Raw genomic sequence first — 25,573 nt, 5'->3', positions numbered from 1 at the left:
AGGCTGTGTGCCGTGGATGGGGGCAGTGTCCACATGGGAAATAGATGGAGACACGGAGGCTGCGCAAGGGATGCCCCCATGTGTATTTACTCACCTGGGCTTTCCCTAGGGATGTGCAGGTAGGCTCTCACTGGAGTGAGTTTTAATGCAGCACTGGTCATTAGAATTGAGATTGGAAATAGTAGAAACAGCAATAGAGAAAGTACTGCAGGAGGGAGTACAGGAGAAACGGAAGGCAATGTCAGAAAGAGGATCCTTCAGAGATGTGTGTGAGGAGAGGAGGGACAATCACTTCTCTTCCTGTTCACTGCTCTTCAGAGCTGCCACGTACAATTTGGGAAAAATGCCCCAATTAGCCGTGCCCAAGGGAAGGTACCAGTGCTTTTACATAGGTAAAAGACAAATGTGGAAGAAAGAAAAGGAAAAAATTTGCAAATTTTGAGCCAAAGCATAAGGGCTAGCCTATGTTTGGGTGTCTAAAGAAAAAAGAAATAAATGTCTTCAATCAACATAGTCCCTCTTTATTCTTGTGCATATTTTTAAAAGTACATATTTCCATCTACGAAGAAAATTAAATTAAAGCTTCTAATAAATAGTTATTCAGAAAGATAGATCATATTAGAGATCAAATGTTTAGAAAAATCACATAAACACACACACATACCTATAATGAATTCAAAGTCAGGAAGGGGACTTCCCTGGTGGAGCAATGGTTAAGACTCCACACTCCCGGGCTTCCCTGGTGGCGCAGTGGTTAAGAATCTGCCTGCCAATACAGGGGACACAGGTTCGAGCCCTGGGCCGGGAAGATCCCACATTCTGCGGAGCAACTAGGCCCGTGAGCCACAGCTACTGAGCCTGTGCTCTGGAGTCCACGAGCCACAACTACTGAGCCTGCATGCCACAACTACTGAAGCCTGCGTGCCTAGAGCCCGTGCTCTGCAACAAGAGAAGCCACCCAATGAGAAGCCCGCGCACCGCAGTGAAGTGTAGCCCTCGCTTGCCACAACTAGAGAAAAGCCCGCGCGCAGCAGCAAAGACCCAACGCAGCCAAAAATATAAATAAATAAATAAATTTTCCAAAAAAAAAAAAGATTCTGCACTCCCAACGCAGGGGGCCCGGATTCGATCCCTGGTCAGGGAACTAGATCCCACATGCATGTCGCAACTAAGAGTTTGCATGCCACAACTAAGGAGCCCGCCTGCCACAACTAAGACCCGACGCAACCAAATAAATAATTTAAAAAATAAAATAAGTCAGGAAGAAAATGAATTACATAGATATTCACAGGAAATGAGACAGATGGTTGCAGTTCTGAGAGAGAGGGAGAGAGAGAGAAACAGAGAGACAGAGAGAGACAAGCCTAGGAGACTAAAAGGGCTGAACTGAGAGGACACCTGATATCAAGGCCAAAGGTCTGCAGAGCAACAGAGGCAAGTATGTCCTGGAATAGAAGAAGGCTGAGCGGCCTCCCTCTCGATTCATTCACTCAACAAATAGGTACTGAGCTCCAGCTGTGTTCAGGATGCTAAGCCATGTCTTGAGGAGATATCACCACTGACTCAAGGAATCTACATTTACTACCACCTTACCCTCTCCTACTGAAATTCTTCCTTAAAGACCTAGTGACAAAAATAGGGCAATATAATGGTCACCAAGTTTTATAATTTTGTTTCTGTTTAGCTACTTGAATCCATCATTTGAAAAAAGAAACACAAAAACTGGAAATACAGTATGGAACTTCAGATCAAATTTCATATTGATTTTCAAAATTTTTCTAATTAAAAAAAAACTTTTGAAGCTTACCAACTCATTTTAATATCCTCTCAAAAGCAAAGATAGAATCTGTGTTTAAAAGGTCATGCCTCTATCATGATAATAAAATAGTTTTTTTAAAAAAATTATTTAACATATTACTCTTCTCAGTTGGAAAAATATAGCAAAACATGAAGCAGTTTCAGCATTGAGAAAGATCTAGGTTAGTCTTGTGGGTTGTTTTTGGAGAGAAGAAATAGGGTAAGAAATTTTTTGGATTTTGTCCAGGTCAGATCCAGTTCAAACTTCAAAGAGAGAACAATATTGTTATTTGAGTTCAGTTTCAATTCAAATTAAAATATCAGTTTCCTACTTTGGGTTTAGTTCAACTCTCTGCTGAGAGTTGAGAATGTCATTTAGTGGAAGAAAAGATGCCAGGGTAATTATTTTTTAACTCATTTTGTTACCCCCTACTCCACTGTAAATTGAGCGTAGCCGACGGCTTTCAGATCCACAGAGCACAGTGGAAATCCTCCAGGGCACAGAATTTCTTGGGTCCTAAGATCCATGTGGCCAGAGAGCCTTTTCGAGCTTGCAGCCTATTCTGAGGAGAGGCAGGAGGGATGCCAGGGTCTAATAGGGCCCTTATATGTGGGTGGGCCATGGGTGAGAAGGCTAAGGAAGTGGGAGGTAGGCTCTGGGGAAGCTGACACTTGGCATCTAGAAGCAAGGCAGAGGTATGCAGTGGACTCCATCCTACACCAGGAGAAAGGTCAAGACAGGCGTGAAGATACCTGTTTTCTCCTCTCCATCCATTCCTAGAGACCCTGACAAAGAAACTGTGTCCAGAGGGAAAAGCAAAGAATAGGGGAAGGTGATGATTCAAAAGAGTGACACAAAAAGGACAGTCATGAGAAATACCTGCTTTTTTCTCCTCCTTCCCTGGTCCCACGTGCTAATACGTCCATCAGAACCTTGCTGAGAGAGGACTGGCCTGGCGCCGCTGCCCCACTGTTTTCTGCCATCAACACCGACACCCATCCCTGTCTCCACCCAGCCCTGGTCACCTTGCTTTCTTATGGAGGAAGCCCAAACACTGCTCAAAATGACAACAACCTGAGCCCCTTCTCCACCCCATCTCCACCTTTAAAAAAGCAGCTTCAGAGATTTCATGGGAAAGTCTTTAAGCAAAACTGGTAAAGGGATTTACAAAGCCCTCTTTTAAATCTATGTCCTGCTACACCTGGGTGTCTGTCGCCCATGCCCTGTTTATAATACTTTGAGGGATAACGACAACAGCAAAACCCAAAAACTTGCTCAGGCGCTGAGAGGATTAAATGAGATGACATACTGAAAAGTGCCTTAAAAAAACCAAAATTCACTGTAGAAATGCAAGTCCACTTTAAATATTCTGGGCTCCTTACTGGCTTCTAACAGCCTAGAATTATAAATATAATTAATATATATCCCATGGTTAAGTTTTTAAACTATTCTATCATTTATTAACTGTTGTAATCACACTATTACTATTATTGACACTACTAGTCGCATTTATTAAACAGGCACTTTGCGTAACACTTACATCATTTCAATGAATCCCCAAGAATCCTAGGAAGTCACTGTCCCCAGTTACAGAGAAGGAGCTGAGAGGCTCAATATTTATTTAATAGTCCATTCTTTTATCCACTGATTTACAATGTCACCTTTAACATAAAGTGAATTGCGGTATACACATGACTCTGTTTTAACTCTCTATTCTGCTCCACTGATGTGTCCAGCTATTTCTGCCTCAATACCGAAGCCTTTCATTATGGCTTCATTTACTGTATATCTTCCTATTTGATATCATTACACTTTTTTTTTCAAAAAAAAATCTTCTTTTAAAAAAATAGATTTTTGGGAATTCCCTGGCATTCCAGTGGTTAGGACTCAGCGCTTTCACTACTGTGGCCTGAGTTTAATCCCTGGTTGGGGAATTAAGACCCTGCAAGCCGCATGGTGCAGCCAAAAAAAAAAAAAAGATTTTCCTCACACAAGGCCTATATTTTCATTTTATATCATTTGTTGTTTAGGGAATATACACAGGAGGGTGTATATTACAAAAGACACAGGAGGGTAAACAGCGGGTAAATGTCTCTCCACTACATCCCATCATTCAATTCTCTGTCAAGAAGGAACTGCTATTACTAGTTTCTTATTGCCCTTCTAGAAATAGCCCATACACATGAACTTTAAAATAAGTTTATCAAGTTCTACCAAAAAAATTCAATTAACATTTCCATTAGAAATGAATTGAGTTTATAGATTAATCTGAGGGAAACTTGACATCTATACAATAACAAATCTCATTCAGCAGCTAGAATGCCTTTCCATTCTTTTGGTCTTTTTGTATGTCCTTCAGTAAACTTTTATGATTTTATTCATATTTTACATATTTCTGATAATATTTTTGCCTATTTTAGTATTTTTGTGTGTATGGCAATAATAAATAGAATCCTGGTGTGTTGCTTTTGTATCCTTCTTATTAGTCTCATAATATCTCATTTGACTATCTTGCATTTCCTATATAGACAGTGATATTGTTTACAAATAGTGACAGTTGAATCCTTCTTTCCAGGTTTTTTTAAAATTGAAGTATAGCTGATTTCTAATATCACGTTAGTTTCACATGTACAGCACAGCGATTCATTTATACACACATACGTGAAAAAACATATATATATATTCTTTTTCAGATTCTTTTCCCTTACAGGTTATTACAAAATATTGAGTATACTTCCCTGTACTATACTGGAGGTCCTTGTTGGTTATCTATTTTATATATAGTAGTGTGTATATGTTAATACCAACTCCTAATTAATCCCTCCCCTGCCCCCCCTTTCCCTTTGGTAACCATAAGTTTGTTATTTATTTATTTACTTTTTTATAAATTTATTTATTTATTTCTATTTTTGTCTGCATTGGGTCTTCGTTGCTGCGTGCGGGCTTTCTCTAGTTGCGGTGAGCGGGAGCTACTCTTTGTTGCTGTGCGCAGGCTTCTCATTGCGGTGGCTTCTCTTGTTGCGGAGCACGGGCTCTAGGCACGCAGGCTTCAGCAGTTGTGGCGCGCGAGCTTAGTTGCTCTGCGGCATGTGGAATCTTCCTGGACCAGGGATTGAACCCTGTCCCCTGTATTGGCAGGCGGATTCTTAACCACTGTACCACCAGGGAAGTCCCATAAGTTTGTTATTGATGTCTGTGAGTCTCTTCTGTTTTGAAAAACAAGCTCATTTGCATTTTTTTTAAGATTCCACATATAAGCAATATCATATATTTGTCTTTGTCTGGCTTACTTCACGTAGTGTGATAATTTCCTTTCAGTCTTTATACTTCTTTTCGTGTACTGATTTTATTGATTTAGTAAGATTTTTAGTAGATTCTAGTGAATAGTAGCAGAGGTAGAAAATAATACCATCATTTTCCTGGCTTTGTGGGAATACTACTTTCGCAACCCTAAGTATCTTGTTTGTTGTGTGGTCCCAGTAGCTAAGTTTCCATCTACTCCATCTACTGAGAGGTTTTTTGTTTTTCGTTTTTCAGTATTTATTTATTTAGGCCACATCGCACAGCATGTGGGATCTTAATTCCCCAACCAGGGATAGGACCTGCGTCCCCTGCAGTGGAAGTGCAGAGTCCTAACCACTGGACTGCCAGGGAACTCCTTACTGAGAATTTTTAATAGCAATAGGTATTGAATTTAATGAAAAGTTTTTTGACATCTCTGAGAAACTCAAATGATTTTCCTCCTTTAATCTATTAATGTACTGCATTATATTAATAGAGTTCCTGACATTGAACCACTTTTGCATCCCTAAAATTGAACTGCTTTGGTCATAGTGCTTAAGTAAAAAATTACTTTAAATTTTTTTTTTCTTTTTTTTAGTATTTTTGCATCTATGTTCCTTAAATGAGAATAGGACCTTAACTTTTGAAGACCCTTGAATGCCAGGCTAAGGAGTCTGGATTTCTTTGCTGGGAACAATGAAGATTTGATTAATATTTTTACCACCTTTGAACATCTTATTGTGACCAGCCCAGTGATAAGAATTTATCTTCGGTTAATTGTCTGGGTCTCTGCTCTCTATTGCTGAATGCTTGTGACTTTGTCTTTTTCCAGACAGCATTGTTTAGTGACTATAGTGGAGATATGGCTGCAAAATCTTTCCTGTTCTCTTGTATTGCAAGGGATGGATTCTATACTGACTTGTAAGCATTTTAATTGGAAAGCAATCTATTTTAGGCAACTATTGTTTCTTCCATGCTTTCATGCCACATGTTTTTGCACAAAAGTGTTTTGCCAAGAAGGAGCTTGGAGCTATGTGGGTGACAACTCTATTGGGAAAGGAGATGATTCCCCAAGGCCCCTTCAATGGATTGTTACAGGAGTAACACGATACATGAGCGTGGGCAGGGTGACCATACGTGCTAGTTTCTCCAGGACTGTCCAAATTTTAGGTATCCTGTTCCATTGTCAGACTATGTGTCATGTGCTTTGTTTTTCTAAAACTAAGGTCACTGTAGGCATAGGAAGACCAGCTAAAATTCATCAAGTGTGCCAGAAAGCCTAAGATATGCCAAAGAATTTAAATCCTCAAAAGACCTTGGTGGGTAACATGTTTGTTGGCCCTGTGGACTCCTGAAAATAATCCTCCAGTAGTCATGGTGTCAGAGGCCACACAATGCCTTTAAGATGACACTAGACAAGATGTTGGAGACAGCAGCAGATGTTCAGAGAACTTGTCAGTTATCTGACAAGCTGAGAACTCCCAGCTATCATCTTGGGTTCCTGGTTCCTGGAATTGGAGATTTTAGTTCTACATGGGAATGGGGCCTGATACCTGTGGCTGACTGCTGGTTGCCCCTCTATCCAGTCTCCCCTTCTTTCCACAATAACAGGGTTTAGCTGAGTACATGGCTGCCCAGGCAAAGACTACATTTCTTAGTCTGCCTTGCAGCTAAGTTCCTCCCAGGAGCCTGTGAGCAGAAGTTATGTGTGCCACTTACAGATCTTTCCTATAAAACAGTTAGTTACAAAAAATGGGTGCAAGATCTAAATAGACATTTCTCCATAGAAGACATACAGATGGCCAAGAGGTACACAAAAAGATGCTCAACATCATTAATTATTAGAGAAATGCAAATCAAAACTACAATGAGGTATCATCTCACACAGGTCAGAATGGCCATCATCAAAAAAATCTACAAACAGGACTTCCCTGGTGGCGCAGTGGTTAAGAATCCGCCTGCCAATGCAGGGGACACGGGTTCAATCCTTGGTCTGGGAACATCCCACATGCTGCGGACCTCTTAAGCCCGTGTGCCACAACTGCTGAGCCTGCGCTCTAGAGCCCATGAGCCACAACTACTGAAGCCCACGTGCCTAGAGCCCGTGCTACACAACAAGAGAAGCCACCACAATGAGAAGCCCGTGCACCGCAAGGAAGAGTAGCCCCCACTCGCTGCAACTAGAGAAAGTCCTGAGAGCAGCAATGAAGACCCAACGCAGCCAAAAATAAATAAATAAATTAATTAATTAAAAAAAAAAAAAGAAAGTAAAAATAGAGCTGCCATATGATCCAGCAATGCCACTCCTAGACACGTATCTGGAAAAAAAAACCCATAATTTGAAAAGATACATGGACCCCAATGTTCATCGCAGCACTATTTACAATATCCAGGACATGGAAGCAATGTACATGTCCATCGACTGAGGAATGGATAAAGAAGATGTGGTACATATATACAATGGAATATTACTCAGCCATAAAAAAGAACGAAATAATGCCATTTGCAGTGACATGGATGGACCTAGAGATTGTCATACTGAGTGAAGTAAGTCAGACAGAGAAAGACAAATATCATATGATATCACTTATATGTGGAATCTAAAGAAATGGTACAAATGAACCTATTTACAAAACAGAAATAGAGTCACAGATATAGAACAAACAAACTTAAGGTTACCAAGGGGGAAAGGGGAGGGGAGGGATTAACCTGGGAGATTGGGATTGACAAATACACACTACTATATATAAAATAGATAGCTAATAAGGACCTGCTGTATAACACAGGGAACTCTACTCAATACTCTGTCATGACCTATATGGAAAAAGAATCTAAAAAAGAGTGGATATATGTATATTTACAACTGATTCACTTTGCTGTACAGCAGAAACTAACACAACATGGTAAATGAACTCTACTCCAATAAAAATTAATTAAAAAATAAAAACAAGCAAACAAACAAAAGAAAAACCAATTAGTTACACGCTCCTGATGGTACATTTTCTACTTCCACAGAGGTAGAAGCTAGAGATGGAAAAGAAAGGCCACAGATCACACATCTGTCCCTCACTCTCCTGTCATAAAGGTACTAAGTTATATATCTCTTTAGGGCTTGCTTAACTACGGGGGACAGTCAAGCTTTGGCATCTGAGGGACTGGGGCCAAGCATTTTAACCTCTTCCTATTTTTAAGGATATGCCAGTTGTGTGCATCCTGGTGGGGGACAGGCCCCACTTCCCACTGCGGAAGCCCTGTTACTCACACATGAGAAAGACCAAAGCTTAGCCCACAGATGCCCCTGCCAGCTCTGATGCAGGAGGTCTGGGGACACAGGGCAGTTTAATATCAGTTGGAGGGATGGATAACTGTACAGTAGTTAAACATGTATTAGTTCAAAACACAAAGAAAGACTGAGAAATTAAGTAGCATTGTATAGCAGATACAATCAGACATACTGAAATAAAGTTCAGGGGGAAAAATTTAAATTATAAACACAAGGGAAAATTCTAATATCAAGCTAAATAGGTTATTACAAAACATTTTAAGAATTCCAGCAGGGCTCCTGCTTCTCTGCAAGGCAGATTAAACAACACATTTTTCACTTTAATTATAGCGAGAAAACCTAAACGTTGGTTAAAGCTCAGAGAGTAGGCTCCCTGGGTTGGGCACAGTGGCAAAAACCTCCAAGGAGAAATTACATTCAGAGGCACAAGCTGAAAAATATAAATAAATGAAATACATTTACAAATCAATGAAACAAATCAACTTTAAAAAAATAAATGGTTTTTTCAATAAATGGTGCTGAACAATTGGACATCCACATGCAAAAAAGTGAATCTAGACACAGACCTTACACTCTTCACAAAAATTGGATCATACACCTCATTGTAAAGGGCAAAACTGTAAAACTCCTAGAAGGTAACATAAGAGAAAACCTAGATGATTTGGGGTATGGTGCTGTCTTTTTCAGACACAGCACCAAAGGCACAATTCATGAAATAAATAATTGATAAGCTGGATTTCATTAAAATTAAAAGCAGAGGATTTTTTCAGACAGTAAGATTATTCTATGTAGTGGTGGATACGTGTCTTGATACATTTGTCCAAGCTCATAGAATGCTCAACACCAAGAATGAACCCTCCATTTGCAGCAACATGGATGGACCTAGAGATTGTCATACTGAGTGAAGTAAATCAGACAGAGAAAGACAAATATATGATATCACTTACATGTGGAATCTAAAAAAAAGGGTACAAATGAACTTATTTGCAAAACAGAAGTAGAGTCACAGATGTAGAAAACAAACTTATGGTTACCAGGGGGTAAGGCGAGGAGAGATAAATTGAGAGGCTGGGATTGACATATACACACGTCTATATATATAAATAGATAAGTAATAAGGACCTACTGTATAGCACAGGGATCTCTACTCAGTACTCTGTAATGGCCTATATGGGAAAGCAATCTAAAAAAGAGTGGATATATGTATATGTATAACTGATTCACTTTGCTGTACACCTGAAACTAACACAGCATTGCAAATCAAATATACTCCAATAAAAATTAAAAAACTAAATAAATAAAAAGAATGAACCCTAAGGTAAACTACAGACTTTGGGTGATTATGATGTGTCACTGTAGGTTCATCAGTTGTAACAAATGTGCCACTCTAGTGGGGGATGTCGGTAACGGGGGAGGCTGTGCATGGGGGCGGGGGAGGGAGTATACGGGAAATGTCTGTACCTTCCTTTCATTTTTGCTGTGAACCTAAAACTGCTTTAAAAAAAACCCAAAAAAACCAAAAAAACTATTTTTAAAAAGGATTGTAAAGAGCTAAAATGACTAGGACCAGGCATTCTTAGAAAGTTCATTTAGCAGAAAGGGTAGGAGACTGGGACCCAATTAGTACCGTGCTCTCCAGGCCCGCAAACCCATCAGAGAGTCTTTGTAGCACTTAGCAATACCTGTAGTTTTCTTATTTATTTGTTCCCATTTAGTCTCTGTCTCACACACTGTGGAGACAGGGACTCTGGCTGCTTTTCACTGTAGGAACCCAGCACCTTAGAACAGTATCTTAGGCACACAGGCCAGATGCTAAACATATATTTGCAGTGGGTTGGTCTCTTCTCCCTTTCTCTGGGACACACCAGAACCTAAGCTCTCCTCACTTCCCCGCCAACCTTCTCACCTCCTTCCCTCCAAGCTGAGGAGTCCTCACCAGATCTGAGAAGGCTGGGAGGGGGCTTGGGGAGCCTTGCCCTATGTCATTGCCAAAGATTCTCCAGGATCTGTCCCCGATCGGCCCAAATTATTGAAGCTGAAAGTCTATAAAAGACCCCTTTCCCTTCGAGCCCCTGCCTTCCCAAGGATGGCCAGGCTGAGCAGCCCCAGCCAGTAAAAAGTTCATCTGAGCCACAGAGGCAAGCCACATACATGGATAATTTTCAATCTTCTAGTAGCCTCATTAAAAAATATAAAAAGAACAGGTGAAATTAATTTTACTAGCATATTTTACTTAACCCAATATATCCAAATCATTATCATGTCAATATGCCATCAGCATTAAAAAGAGTTATTAATGAGATAATTTCCCTTTTTTTTGCACTGTCTTTGAATTTCTGTGTATATTTTACACTCAGGGCACACCCGTTTTCACTAGCCACATTTCAGGTGCTCAGTGGCCACATGTGGCAGGTGGCTTCACAGACTGGAGTCAGGAAACTGGGGAGAAAAACCTCCCTCGTATTTTAAAACGGCCCCTCCCACCCTCACGCGGGCATCTCCAGTATCGCACACGAGGCCCCAGAAGATGCCTTGGCCTCCGAAGGAGAAGGAAGGGTGGGCGGGGGATGGGCGGCAGGGACGGGGCGCAGAGGAAATTGGCCGTTACCCGGCTCTTTCTCCGATCGCTTGACTGCCTCTAAGACACTTGCCCCTCAGGGTGTCTGGCAGGCTGCTTGGGCTGTGCTGCGGGGCTGGCCGGAGGTGGGGAAGTTGTCGACGGACCAAGAAGCTAGCAAGGGGTCAACCGGAGGCCGCCCCCTCCGTGGTCCTACCTGGCCCGGGACTGGTGCGAGGGCTGGCCCATCTCCAGACTTCACGTGGGCTTCCCCTGTGTCTCTAAGTGTTGTAGCGTTGCTGCCAAACACCAACACCCTCGTGCTATTTTGTTTGTGTTCCAAAAAGATGCTTTTACAGCGTCTCTGCACCAATTAGCCTAAAGCGTAATTGCCCTATTGTGAAGCGGGCCTTGCTTTAGAGCCTGCCATCAAAGGTCTCCCGGGCTCCCTACCAAGTACTGGTGAGCTTCTTCCCCCTTTTTACTGGAGGGGAAGCGGCCTGAGAAGCCAGCGGCTGCCTGTAAAGAGCCAGTGAGTCAGGCAGGAAGCCATCGTCTCGCCCTTCATCAGCAGGAGTCCGGAAGGATGTTAAATAAGCCCGGGGAAGCCTTCCTTGTTGAATGAGGTCACGGTCCACCTAAGGGAATGTCTCACATGCTTACAGCTCACCCTTGTAACCACCTTTTGACAGAAAACCCAAAAGGATTACATACAGAGTGTGATGAACATGATCTAACTTTTTCTTAATGAATCATGCTCATGGTTATGGCTAGTAATTCTTTTTTTTTTTTAACATTTTTATTGGAGTATAATTGCTTTACATTGTTATGTTAGTTGCTGCTGTATAACACAGTGAATCAGCTATATATATACATATATCCCCATATCTCCTCCCTCTTGCGTCTCCCTCCCACCCTCCCTATCCCACCCCTCTAGGTGGTCACAAAGCACCGAGCTGGTCTCCCTGTGCTATGCGGCTGCTTCCCACTAGCTATCTATTTTACGTTTGGTAGTGTATATATGTCCATGCCACTCTCTCCCTTCGTCTCAGCTTGCCCTTCCCCCTCCCCGTGTCCTCAAGTCCATTCTCTATGTCTGCGTCTCTATTCCTGTCCTGCCCCTAGGTTCTTCAGAACCATTTTTTTTTTTTTAAGATTCCATATATATGTGTTAGCATATGGTATTTGTTTTTCTCTTTCTGACTTACTTCACTCTGTATGGCAGACTCTAGGTCCATCCACCTCACTACAAATAACTCAATTTCGTTTCTTTTTATGGACGAGTAATATGGCTAGTAATTCTTAAATTATGCTTTCACATAATAGTTTTTTTTTCTCTTCTCTAGCTGTCACTCCTAGCTGTCACTTCTGTTATGTGAGCCCTGCTTGCATCAATCACCCTTTTTCAAATTGTCCGTGAACATCAGACACCATGTCTTGTAGGAATGTGTGCAAACTAAGAGCCAATAAGCCCTGAAGAATGATGGAGGGGGTCTCCCTCTTAGTCAGGGATGCTTAAGTGCTTGGGGTTTGTCACAACTATTTTAGCTGCTCAGAGATTTTTTTCTGAATGTGATTTTTTTTTCCCTAAAGTTCCGCTTATCTACAGAACATTGAGAAGTTCTTTGATTTGTTTGTAAACAATTACTTTCCCAGGTTATACCAAGTTTCTCTACCTTTTATTTTATGTAGTCTTTTAAGATATTGGAGAAAATGATTCTAGCTTAGGATCCAAACTTGGGGAACTTCCAGGAGAACACAAAGCTGGTATTATTTGCTGTATCAAATGTTCTTATTTTTCACCAACCTCTGGGCACATTTACAAATATTCTTAAAGAAAGCATTCATAGCTTATTACCGACCAAAGGAAAAAATGGAAACCAAACCTGCTTTCACTCACATCTACCTTTTAAAAATATATTCATACAGTTTCTTACTATGAAAATGGAAAGGAATGATCGCCAGTTGGCAACAGATGAAGTTGTTTTGGAATTTAGTGTAATGGTTGTTTCTATGGAATCAGAGATCCCTCTATTTTCTTATCCTCGGGAGCATTTCTTCTTTCCCCCTAACTCTATAAATCCTAAGTTCTGTGAGATCTTGACAAGTGTAAGTCTCATTCGTGATAGAGGGAGAAATGTCATTGCTCCAAATTCTCCCTTCAGACTAGGACAGAGTGAACAACGTCCCTGGGAAAGAGACCAGACAAGGAGCTGGTGGCAGTGTGTAAAGTGGAGGGGCAAAAAGTTTAGCAAAGCTTATCTTCATGGAAACGGGATAATATGACAGCGGGTGAAACAGACGACCCCGCCATCCCAAATAGTTTTGCTGTTACAAACTGGGGTAGGATTTGGGTGGGGAAAGCGATGTGACAATGCAGGACTTCTAAGCAGTAATTTGCCAAGAAACTGCTGAAAGGTATTGCAACAGATCACAATAGGAGGAGGCTGGATTCTGAGGGCTGCAAATAAACCTGCACAGGGAAACCGGTGTTGACCAAGGGGGCCCTTTTCTTCTTACTTCCTTCTCAGAGACACAACCTCCTCCGACCTGGGGAAACTTTTGAAAGCTCATAGCGATGCTTACTCACCAGATAAGTCAAAAAGAATCTACCCCTTTCCAGGAAGTCTGTGACGGTGGGGGGTAAGCATATGTGAGCAAGAAGGTGTAACCAGGCGCAGCCTGTTCCATCTCTGACTCACCTTTTGACTATGTGCTTCTGGCTTCACCATGCCTCAGCTTCTCTACCTGTCAAATGGGAGGAAGGGGAAGTGGGATTGTTTGATAAAATTCTCTGAAATCTTTTGCTGAAAGGTTCTTCCAAAGGGCAAGATAGTATAATTATCCCTTAGCTATTCGGTATGAGGTTGCTATAAATAGGGTCTGGAATAGGATCACAATGTCATATACCTGTTTACAACAATACATGGACCATGTAATGATCCAGGGAAAGCTCGGCAGAATTCCTTGGTAGGACATGCGTTTAGGAAAGCTGAGACTCGGTCCTCCCGAGGACCAAATAGCCGCTGTTCGTGGGCTTTCAGCAAAGGTTGTTTTTCATCCTGGAGCCCTGCTTCTCAACCTGACTGCCCAGTTGTAGGTTAGGGCGTTTCTGGCTGCTCTAGGAGACTTGTCCAAAATCTAATTTATACTGAAATGGTGTGCAGGCGTGTGTGCATGTGTGTGTGTGCACGTGCAGGCATGTTCTTGCCAAATCGGAATATAACTTTAAAAATACATAAATAAGTGTAAACATTTAGCCTAGGTGACCCCCACTAAGTCAGTTCTAGGATGACGTGTGTCTCTGTTATAAACATAGTGGTGGCCAGCAGAAGGGCAAACAAGGGGGTTCCTGAGCCTTTAGCTCTACTAGACTAAGATGGGAGGCATTGGGCACGGGGACTGTGGCATCTTCTGAAAGGATGGGTCAGGGAATCACACTAATTTTGGAAGGGGCAGGGGCAAAAGTGTTGGCAGGGCCAGGCTTTCAGTAATGTGAATATCCTACTAACAAATAAGAGATGGCTGGGGCGTGGCAGAGGGGCAGGTTCAGGAATAAACACTGAAATGGGGTGTGTGACCTTTGTCAGTTATCACAGGACACCTTGGTAGACATATATGGGACACACTGGTTTATGGGGTAGCCAAATGTTCAGCTTTAGTCAAGTAAAATGGTGAGGTTTCTATTCTACTTTCACCTGGAATGCAGAACTAAGGAAGGCACTTCTTAAGAAAAGATTTAATTATTGGCATGAGTGTAAGAAACGTATCAGAACTCGCTTTCTCCCTCTCACTCCCTCAAACGTCTTATTTCCTCATTATTTTTGTTGACCTAGGTGATTAAATTTATTGTTTTAACTGCCTGGTACACAGTAGTGGTTCAACTGGTATGCAATGATGGAATGAAAAAAAGCATTTAAACTTTTCAGAAACATACTGTGAAGCAGCCTGGTAAAGGATGTTAAGTCCATGACCAATCAGCAAAAGGAAGGCTATGGGGAGAGATTCCGCAGAGCAGAGATTCATTTCCTGCCTGGCCTTCTGCCTCTCTTCTTTCATTTGGGCCTCACTGCACCTACCTTGCCTGCCAAGAGCCTCTAACGCCTTGGGAAATGAATGTTGGTGCTACGTGACTGGGAATTATCCTGGACTCTGAAAGGCCCAAAGCTAGATTTCCCAAGTCATTCCATGCCTGCCCGGAATAACAGGGGACCCTGCACGGAAGAGTCAACGTCATGTAGGAATGACAGCATGATGATGTATATCCCCACATCCCTGGTAAATCCCAAGTGAACTTCCCAGACAGCAGAGTGAGGTGGTTTGGAGCTTGGGTCTTAGAGTCAGGCTGCCTGGGTTTGCATCTCAGCTCTGCCACTAGCTGGATGTCCTTGAGCAAGGTCTTAACCATTCAGGGCCTTATTAAACCCATCTGTAAGTGAGTTTAATCATTGTCTCGACCTGTCTGATCAGGCCACCCAAGATGGCTGTTCTCTTGCTCTCTGTACATCCCCTGCTCGACCAGTGCCTGCTTCACCTACACCTACTCACATAACTGACTGGACTGCCCTGCCTTCTTAATCATAGAGCCCCCAGCCCCAGCTAGTGATTGTTCTCATCTTTATTTATTTATTTTTAAATATTTATTTATTTATTTGGCTGCGTCGGGTGTTAGTTGCGGCACGGCGGGATCTTCACTGCGGTGCGTGGGCTCCAGAGCATGTGGGCTTAGTTGCCCCGCGGCATGTGGGATCTTCGTTCCCCAACCAAGGATCGAACCCGCGTCCCCTGCATTGGAAGGCGATTCTTAACCACTGGATCACCAGAACTTCTCTACTATGGTAGCTTCTCAAACGGGCATGTGAGGGGCGTGCTTCTCTGCTGGTTTCCCTGGTAACCGAGGAGCCAACTGACGTCAATTCCCCCTATAACTGATAACCTCTGCCTCTCCCCGGGGAGCAAAGACTGCTTCCATGGTCTGCCTGCCTTCTGCTGCAGGCGGTGGGGTGTCGCTCCAGGACCTTGCTTCAGACGTGTAAGATCCCCTATCCATTAAACCACTGATGTCTCTGTCGCTGACTCTGGGCCCTTTCTTGTGTCTTGAGGCTGGGCACGTACAGGGCTTGCAGGTCTGTGGGGTGCAGCCCAACCAGACCTTACCAAGCTGTTGTGAGAACTAAAGGAGAAAAATCCACGTAAACCCTCTTAGTGCAATGCCTGGAACACAGTAAGTATTCAACAACTGTTGTATTATTATATTCCATGATTCCTGCTAAATGGTCTCCTACCCATGCTTCTCAGGTGACAAAATGGGCCTCCATCACAGTTACATTGGTTCATCCACTCATTCTCTGAGCAACAGTTCCTGAGGATCTGTGATTTTTTAAGTCGGATTTTCGGCACAAACTGTAGGATACACATATGAATCAGACCTGGGTCCTGCTTTCAGACAACTTATACTAGAAGTGACGAAAGTGTAAGACAGAAACAGAAAGTGTCTTAAAAGAGATAGAAATAAAGTGTGGTATGGATGTTCAGAAGAGAGAACACAATGGCTTCCAGCTGGGGAAAAGAGTCATTTCAGCTGGGCCTTGACAGCTGGGCAGCTTCTGGAAGTGGGTGGAGGTAGGGGTTGGAGCAAGAACATTGAGGGCAGAAGGCAAAGGAGGAGAGTCCACAGAGTGAGGAAAGCAGGAGAAGCTGTGCTTGGCTAAGGGCATCAATGGAAAAAGTTTGGAAGGTGGGTTGGAGCCAGTTAAGGGGCACGGGCCACACGTGTTTACTCAGCTTCCTATCCAGAGCCTCTTTTAAGGCCCCATGTCTGTTTCTCGTGATCAGGGTCTCCAGCCACAGGTGAGGGCATTGGGATGGGCACCTAACCCAAATGCAGGCGACAGACTGGCTGGTGACCTGAAGGACAAAATCAACCAGGCTAAGTCTTCTTTCTCGAGAACCTGAATAGAAATTGTTCTGGTCACTATTGCTGCGTCACAAGTTATCCCAAAATATGGCTGCTTTTGCTCTGCCATGGCAGAACCGAGCCGTCGTAACAGAGGCCCAGTGACCCTCAAAGCCTAAAATATGTATTATCATCGGGCTTTTTAGAGAAAGTTTACCAACCGCGCTCTAGGAAGACTAGTCCAGGAGCTGTGTGTAGGATGGGCTGGCAACGAAGAGAGTGGAGGCTAGAGGATGCATTGGGAGGCCGCTGTCGGGATTTGGTAGTAGGAGATGAAGAGGGAGAGAAAAAAGTAAAGGATGTGTCAAAAGCTTAATCAACAGGTCTGGAAGCTACTTATGTAAGGACAACCCAGAGAACGTGAAGCCTGCATTTCCAAATGGTTGTTCAATATGTTCTTTACTCATATCTAGCAACAGGGATGGTACCAAGGAAAGGTAGAAACCTGTCTTAGTATTTCCCACCAGACCCAGGGGAAGGTAGATATAAGTGCATATGCAGCCATGACCCAGGACGCTCTGCTCTGAACTGATTCTGGGATCAGATAATAGCCAGAAACAAAAGTGAATAAATAGACCATGCAAAAGAAGGTAATTTCAAAATTCCTCAGATCCTTTCCTTTCTTTCTTTTTTAGTTGAAGTGTAGTAGATTTACAATGTTGTGTTAGTTTCAGGTGTACAGCGCAGTGATTCAGTTATATATGTTCTTTTTCAGATTCTTTTCCATTATAGGGTATTACAAGATATTGAATATAGTTCCCTGTGCTATACAGTAGGTCCTTGTTTATCTATTTTGTAGATAGTGGTGTATATCTGCTAACCCCACACTCCTAATTTATCCCTCCCCCACCCCCTTTCCCATTTGGTAACAATAAGTTTGTTTTCTATGTCTGTGAGTCTGTTTCTGTTTTATAAATAAGTTCATTTGTACCCAGATTTCTCAAATGCCGTGAAAGGGGACAGGCGGCCGTTGTCCCCACCAGCACCGCTGCTCCTGAGTGGCCCGTACTTCTCCTCCCAAAACACTCCAGCAGCTCTAACAGCCTTCTGGGTCCTCAACCTCTTATCACCCTTCTTTCCGCTTCCTCTCTGAAATCTCCTTCATAGAAGCCCCACTGCCTTTGGCAAGGCCTCAGGGAAGATGGGGAACTGGGCAGACCTGGCCGGAGTCCTCTTTAGTGGACTGAAGAACAGCCATGGGCTAACACATCTTAATCTCATCAAAATGTTTTCTTTTTTATTCTTTTCCCATTATTTTTTTAAATATACTTTAGTGTTTACAGCCATTTTAGGGTACAGCAAAACGGAACAGAAGGTATAGAAATTTCCCATACACATACTGGTCCCATAGACACATAACCTCCCCCATTACCAACATCCTCCACCAGAGTGGTACTGTGAGCAGATAGGGTAGGGGGATCCCAGAGAAAGAGAACCAGGCATGGCTTTCTTGACTTAAGAGAAGCCGTTTTGGCCTAAGCCATTTTGTGATCTAAGCCCGGTCTCAGTGCATTTCCCTGAACAGGTCTCAGTAATTAATGGTCTTAAGGGAACAGAAGAATGCAGGAGCAAATGACCATTATCAGGCAAGAGAAGTAACAATAGCCTGAAGCCTCAACCTCCAGATAGACTGGAACCTAAGGCCTGATGATGTTGATATTCTCTGGCCCTCGTGACTTCAACTAAAGCTCGGACTCTGTGGACCTTTGCCCCAATTCTATGCTGAATTGTCATTTGCTCAAGCCCTTTCATGAATATACATGTACCCTCAGCTTAAAACTTCCCCAAGAGAAATGGGAACATATTGTATATGTATAACTGATTCACTTTGTTATAAAGCAGAAGCTAACACACCATTGTAAGGCAATTATACTTCAATAAAGATGTTTAAAAAAAAAAAAAAAACAACTTCCCCAATTTTGCTGTTCATGGAGACACTGCTTTGGGAAAGATCCCCGGCGTTCTCCCTACTTGCTGCAAGTAATAAATCCTTCCTTCTCCCAATCTTTGGCTTGGTTGCATCTTTTGGATCAACACCCACCAAGAGGCAAACCCAGTTTTTTGGGTGACAGTACACTTGTTACAATTGATGAACCTACATTGACACATCATAATCACCCAAAGTCCATAGCTTACATTGGGGTTCATTCTTGGTGTTGTACAATCTATGGTTTGGACAAATATGTAATGACATGTATCCACCATTATAATATCATACAGAGTAGTTTCACTGCCCTAAAAGTCCTATGTGCTTTTTCTATTCATCCATCCCTCTACCCCAAGCCCTTGGCAACCACTGACCTTTTACTGTCCCCATAATTTTGCTTTTTCCAGAATGTCATATAGTTGGAATCATACAGTGTGTAACCTTTCACATTGGTTTCTTTCACTTAGTAATACACATCTATGATTCCTCCATGTCTTTTCTTGTCTTGATAGCTCATTTCTTTTTAGCACTGGATAATATTCCCCTGTCTGAATGTACCACAGTTTATTGATCCATTCACCCACGCTCAAATACATTGTGACTAATATGATTATGAACAAACTATTATATCAATTAAGAATAAAAAAAAGTTTTTGTTTGACCTTCATTTATTCCTTCTCCTATGCTCTTCCTTTATGTAGATCCAAGTTTCTAACCTACATCATTTTCCTTCTCTCTAAAGAACTTAACATTTCTTGCAAGGCAGATCCACTGGCAACAATTCCCTCAATCAATTTTTGTTTATCTGAGAAAGTATTTCTCCTTCATTATTGAGGGTTAATTTCACAAGGTACAGAATTGTAGGTTGGTGGAGTTGTTTTTTTTTCTCTCAACACTTTAAATATTTCACCCCATTCTCTTCTTGTTTGCATGGTCTCTGAGGAGAAGTCAGATATAATTCTTATATTTGCTCCACTATAGGTTAAGAATGTTTCCCTCCCACCTTTTTCAGGATTTTTTTATCTTTGATTTTCTCCAGTTAGAAAATTATATGCTTGTGTGTAGCTTTTTTTTTTTTTTTTGCTATTTATTCTGCTTGGTATTCTCTGAGCTTCTTGGATCTGTGGTTGGTGTCTAACATTAATTTGGGAGAAATTCTCAGTCATTATTGTTTCAAATATTTCTTCTGTCCCTTCCTCTCTTTCTTCCCCTTCTGGTATTCCCATTACACATGTTATACTTTTGTAGTTGTTTCATAGTTCTCAGATATTCTATTCTGTTTTGTGTGTGTGTGTGTGTGTGTGTGTGTGTGTGTGTGTGTGTGTCTTTTTTTCTGTGTGCTTTTCAATTTTGCAGATTTCTATTGCGGTATCCTCAAGCTGAAATATTCTTTCCTCAGCCGTGTCTATTAATAAGCCCATCAAAGGCATTCTTCATTTCTCTTGTGCTTTTGTTTTGTTCTGTTTCCTGTTACAGTGTTTTAGATTTCTAGCATTCCTTTCTTATTCTTTCTTAGAATTCCATCTCTCTGCTTACATTGCCCATCGATTCTTGCAGGCTGACCACTTTGTCCATTAGCGCCCAGAACAAATTAATCACAGTTGTTTTAAATTCCCAGTCTGATAATTCCAACATCTCTGCCATAACTGAGTCTGGCTCTGATGCTTGCTCTGATTCTTCAAACTGTGTTTTTGTCTTTTACTATGCCTTTTAATTTTTTCTTGATAGCCAGACATGATGTACTGGCTAAAAGGAACTGCTGTAAATAGGCCTTTGGTGAAGTGGTGAGTTGCGGGGTTAGGGGAAGCATTCTATAGTCCTAGGATTAGGGCTGGATCTTTTAGTGAGCCTGTGCCTCTGAATTGCGAACTTCACAAGTGCTTCTCAGCAGTCCCCTCATTTTAGGTGAGACAGGGTGTCTGGAGGGGGTTGGAGTTCGGTATTTCCCCTCACCTCTGTGGAAGGCTACCGACAGCTGGAATCAGTTAGGGTCTGATAAAACCCCAGCAGGTGAGGATCTGGCTAAATAGTTTCTCTTGAGAGTAGACCTTGTTAAGAACAGAATGCTCTTAAATATTTCAAAATGGCTTCTTTTCCACTTCCCCTGCCAGAAGCATGAGAGAATTTTTCTCCAATATTCACTGTGAGAATCTGGTGGGGCTCCAGGAAGCAAAACTCACAAAAGTGTCGGGGTGCCCTGATGACTGGATCCCCCTGGAGTTTTTAATTTGTCCACACTGAGCCTCCAGCAATTCATCAATTACAGTTCAGGTTTCCCTAACATGGCACTGGTTCCCATGGAGGCTTTTGCCTTGGTAAGTTGTGATTCTCTGTATTTGCCTGTCATGCTCTCCAATTTGGGGGCCAGTGATTTGCCCTGTGACCTCACTTCTAGTATGGATCTAAGAAGAGTTGCTAATTTTTCAGTGTGTTCAGCTTTTTACTTGTTGCTAGGATGGAGTGGTGACTTTCAAGCTCCTTACGTACCAGACCAGAAACCAGAAGTTCCATCTGTATGTTTTGAAAAGTAGAAAGACAACTAATACGTATTGAGCACCTGCCCTAAATCAGGTGCTTTACCTGATCCATTGTTTCATTTTCTCCTTTCAACAATCCTATGGGGAAGGTATGATTCTCTCCATTTTGCAGATGAGAAGGTGAGAGTTAGAGGAGGGAGGCGATTGTTCAGGTATTCGTGACTAGAACATGGTCTCCCTCACTCCAAATCCCATCTGCTTCCAGCTATGTTCTCATGTTGGAAATAAAGGAGGAATAAAGGGCAGAAATAACTTAAGCATCAAAACCATTTTCCATGTTTATAAAACCAGCTCATACTGTAATACTTATGAATAAAGGATCTTTTGTGTGATTAGATCCTAAAGAGACCAGTGTTGGTAAAGCCCCAGGGACTGAGTTTTTGGCATACTGCTTGCTATACATAGAATGGACATTTAATAAATTCTTGCCGAATGAATGAATGAGTGAGCATTCCATCGTGTGTGTTGTTATGTCATTAAAGCATTCTTTCAGTGGGTCTGGCACTGTGCTAAGTGCTTTGCATTCTTTATCTCATGTAATCCTCTTAACAACACAAGGGAGGTGCAATTATTTTCCCCATTTTTACTGTTGAGGAACCAGAGGCTTAGAAAAAATAAATAACTTGCTCAAGGTCATATAACTAATAATGGTAGAGGTGGGGCTTGGCCCAGGCCTGTCAGGCTGTACAGTTCAGGCTCTTGACCTGGGCTTTCCTGCCTCCTGAGAGGAGCTGGGGAGGGGCTTCCTCCACACACACACCTGGGCAGGAAGGCACCCCCGCTGATGCTCCCACTAAGTGCCTCACATCCACTACGCGTACTACTACATCCACCTCCGCCAGGTGCCGTCTCTCACCGTGCACAGCTGAGGGTGTTTAAAGCTTCCCCTAGACTCCAGTCTATGATCCCACAGAACCCTCTAAACTAGAGAATCAGGCAGAGGACAAGCCCAAGTGCCGCTGCCTGAACGGACTTGTAGTGTGGCCCAGGAAAGCGTGGTGTCAAGGAGGGTCTTGCGGTCCCTGCCTGGGAATGGACATGATCCCTACTCTGGCGTCTCTTACCCTAGAGCATCAGATGGATGGAGCACAGGATTAAAAGAAGGTCAAGCTACAGAGACCTGAGCTAGGACTCATCTTTACCAGTTGCTGGCTATGTCATCCTGGGAAAGCCCCTTAACTTCATGAAGGCTCCGTTTCCTCCTCTACTGCACAATAATCACAGTAAGAATAACAATTCTGTCTCAGGGGCTGTGGTGCTAACTCAGTGAGACCGGGCAGAGGAAGGTTCTTTGTAACCTCAAAGCACTCTACAAGTGACTCAGTTCCCAGAGCCCAGGACAGGGGCTTTTCTACCCTACCTTGCACCTCTTCATGAGGGGGAAAGGAGCACTTTTCATGAAGCAAGGATATCCGAGGACCTGGTGTTTTGCCTGAGTCTGGTTTCTGACCCCAGTGTTTGGAACAGGAGGCAATGAAGGAGCTACAGCTTCCTGGGCTGTACTGGCTGTGGTCACCCCCCTGAAGGAGTGGGGTTCACAGCCTATCTGAGGTCCATACATCTTTAGGAACCTGGAACATTTATCCCCTCCCTTCCCTCCCTTGATGATCACTGACACCTCTCTCTCTATTCCCTGCCTAGGCCCACCAGTTCCTCTCCTCTCTTGGAAGGTAAGGTTAAGCCATTTTAAGTGACATGGGGCTTTTTCCTCCCTCGGGACACTAATAATCATCCCCAAACCCTCTGTTGCCCCTGCTCCACCCTAGGACAGCCAACAGTCTGCTGGGAGCAGGTGTGGGTGAGTAGGAGTTGTTTAACCCCTTAACCTACATTCCTACCCACCCAGAATCACAGAAACAAAACACACACACACACAAGTTAACTAGTCACTCTTCCTGGACCTCGTTCTTCACAAACTGTTGCTCAAATAGTATGGTTATCTGAGGCTTCGTGGGGAACACAGTCTTCTGCTCTGAACTGAAAAGTTTAACATAGAGGGAGTGGCCAAGATGGTGGAGTAGGAAGACCCTCAGCTCACCTCCTCCCACAGACACACCAACATTACAACTATTTACAGAAAAATGATTGACAACAAAGACCTGAAAACTAGCAGAATAGATTTCCTACAACTAAAGATATAAAGAAGGAACCACAACAAGATGAGTAGTAGGGGTGGAGACAGGTAGGTAACCCACAAATGGGAGGATAATTACAATTGCACAGGTTTTCCTAAGGATTAAATGGTCCAAGCCCCACAGCAGGCTCCCCAGCCTGGTGGTCCTATACCAGGAAGACAAACACCCAGAATGTTTGGCCTTGAACACCAGTGGGGCTTACTTTCAGGAGAGCCAGAGGACTATGGACAATAGAAAGTCCACTCTTAAAGGGTGCACGCAAAATCTCACACACTCTGAGACCCAGAGAAAAAGCCATAAGTTGAAAGGAGCCTGGATCAGACCCACCTTCTGATCTTGGAGAGCCTTCCAGAGAAACAGGAGGCAATTGGAGCTCACCCTAGGGACATAGAGACTGGCAGCAGCCATTTGGGGAACTTATTCTACCAGGAGCACTCTGGTACTAGCAAGCAGCATTTGGAATCCTCCCCCCAGCTTATTAACACTAGGACATGGCCCCACCCACCAGCTTGTCAGCGCAGTGCTGGAACATTTCAGGCCAAGCAGCTAGCCAGGTGGGGACAGAGCCCCACTCACCAGCAGGCCAGCTGCCTTAAGACCTGCTGAGTCCCCAGCTGCCCTGGGACACAGTGCCATCCACCAGAAGGCCCAGGACCTGGCTTCACCCACCAGCAGACCAACACCTGCTCCCAAACCCCAGGCCCTCGCCCCGGAGATCCCAGGACTCAGCCTCATCTATCAGTGGGTGGGAACCAGCTCTGGGATACCCTGGGCCCTGATCCCACCCGCCAGCAGGCCAACACCAGCTCCAAGACACTTTGGACCCCTCAACCAGCTGCTGCATGATCCAGCCCACTCACCAGTGGGTTGACAGTAGCTTTGGGACACACTGGACACTTCAGCCAGCCATGTCAGGAACTGGCCCCACCTACCAGCAGGCCAACACTAGATCTGGGACTCCTGGCCCTGCAACCATCCACCCCAGAACATAGCTCCACCCACCAATATGCCAACACTAGCCCTGGGACCCCCCCCAGAACTCTGCAGCCAGCCACCTCGTGACCCAGCCCCACCCACCTGTGGCTGGCAGCCTCCACACACAGCAGGGTCTGGCAACCAACCAGACTGGGGGCCAGGAAACATAGAGAGTCCCAAAGAGAATCAACCCAAAGAGGGCCACACCAAGACACATTGTAATTAAAATGACAAAAATTAAAGATAAAGAGAGAATCTTAAAAGCAGCAAGAGAAAAAGCAACAAGTTATGTACAAGGGAATGCCCATAAGGCTATCAGCTGTTTTTCAGCAGAAACTCTGCAGGCCACAAGGGAGTGGCACAATATGTTTAAAGTGATAAAAGGGAAAAACCTACAACAAAGAATACTCTACCCAGCAAGGTTTTCATTCAGATTTGGTGGAGAGAGAGAGCTTTACAGACAAGCAAAAGCTAAAAGAGTTCAGCACCACCAAACCAGCTTTACAAGAAATGTTAAAGGGACTTCTCCAAGCAGAAAAGAAATTAGAAATATAAAAATTATGAAAGGAAAAATCTCATTGGTAAAGGCAAATATACAGTAAAGGAAGTAAATCAACCACATATAAAGCTAGTAGGGAGGTTAAAAGACTAAAGTAGTAAAATCATCTGTCTCCACAATAAGTAGTTAAGAGAGGAACAAAACAAAAAGATGTAAAATATGATGTTAAAAACAGTAAAAGGGGAGGGGAAGAGTAAAAATTCAAGATTGTTAAAATGCATTCAAAATTGAGATCAGCAATTTACAATTATATATATATATATATTACATACACACACACATATAAATTGCTATATATAAACCTCATGCTAACCACAAACCAAAAATCTGTAATAGATACACACAGAAAAAAGTGTGAAGAATCCAAACATAACACTTAAGATTGTCATCAAATCACAAAGGAAGAGAGCAAAAAAAGAAAGGAACAAGGAAGAACTACAAAAACAACCCCAAAACAATTAACAAAATGGTAATAAGTACATTCCCATCAATAGTTACTTTAAAATTAAGTGGCCTAAATACTCCAATCAAAAGATCTAGAATGGCTGAATAGATACAAAAACA

At 42.9% G+C, this 25,573-nt stretch overlaps 1 long non-coding RNA gene across 2 annotated transcripts in view; it reads left to right on the top strand.

The window, feature by feature from the left end:
- LOC309646805 overlaps nt 1-25,236 on the top strand; it is a 54,442-nt gene extending 29,206 nt beyond the window's left edge. For both annotated transcript variants that reach the window (XR_014255589.1, XR_014255590.1), the window contains one exon: nt 22,410-25,236. This is a non-coding gene — a long non-coding RNA (uncharacterized lncRNA). The remainder of the gene's footprint in view (nt 1-22,409) is intronic.
- The last annotated feature ends 337 nt before the right edge of the window (nt 25,237-25,573 follow it).

Source organism: Balaenoptera physalus (genome assembly GCF_965194825.1).
Source record: "Balaenoptera physalus genome assembly, chromosome: 17".
NCBI lineage: Eukaryota > Metazoa > Chordata > Mammalia > Artiodactyla > Balaenopteridae > Balaenoptera > Balaenoptera physalus.
This window is presented reverse-complemented; position numbering and strand designations above follow the sequence as displayed.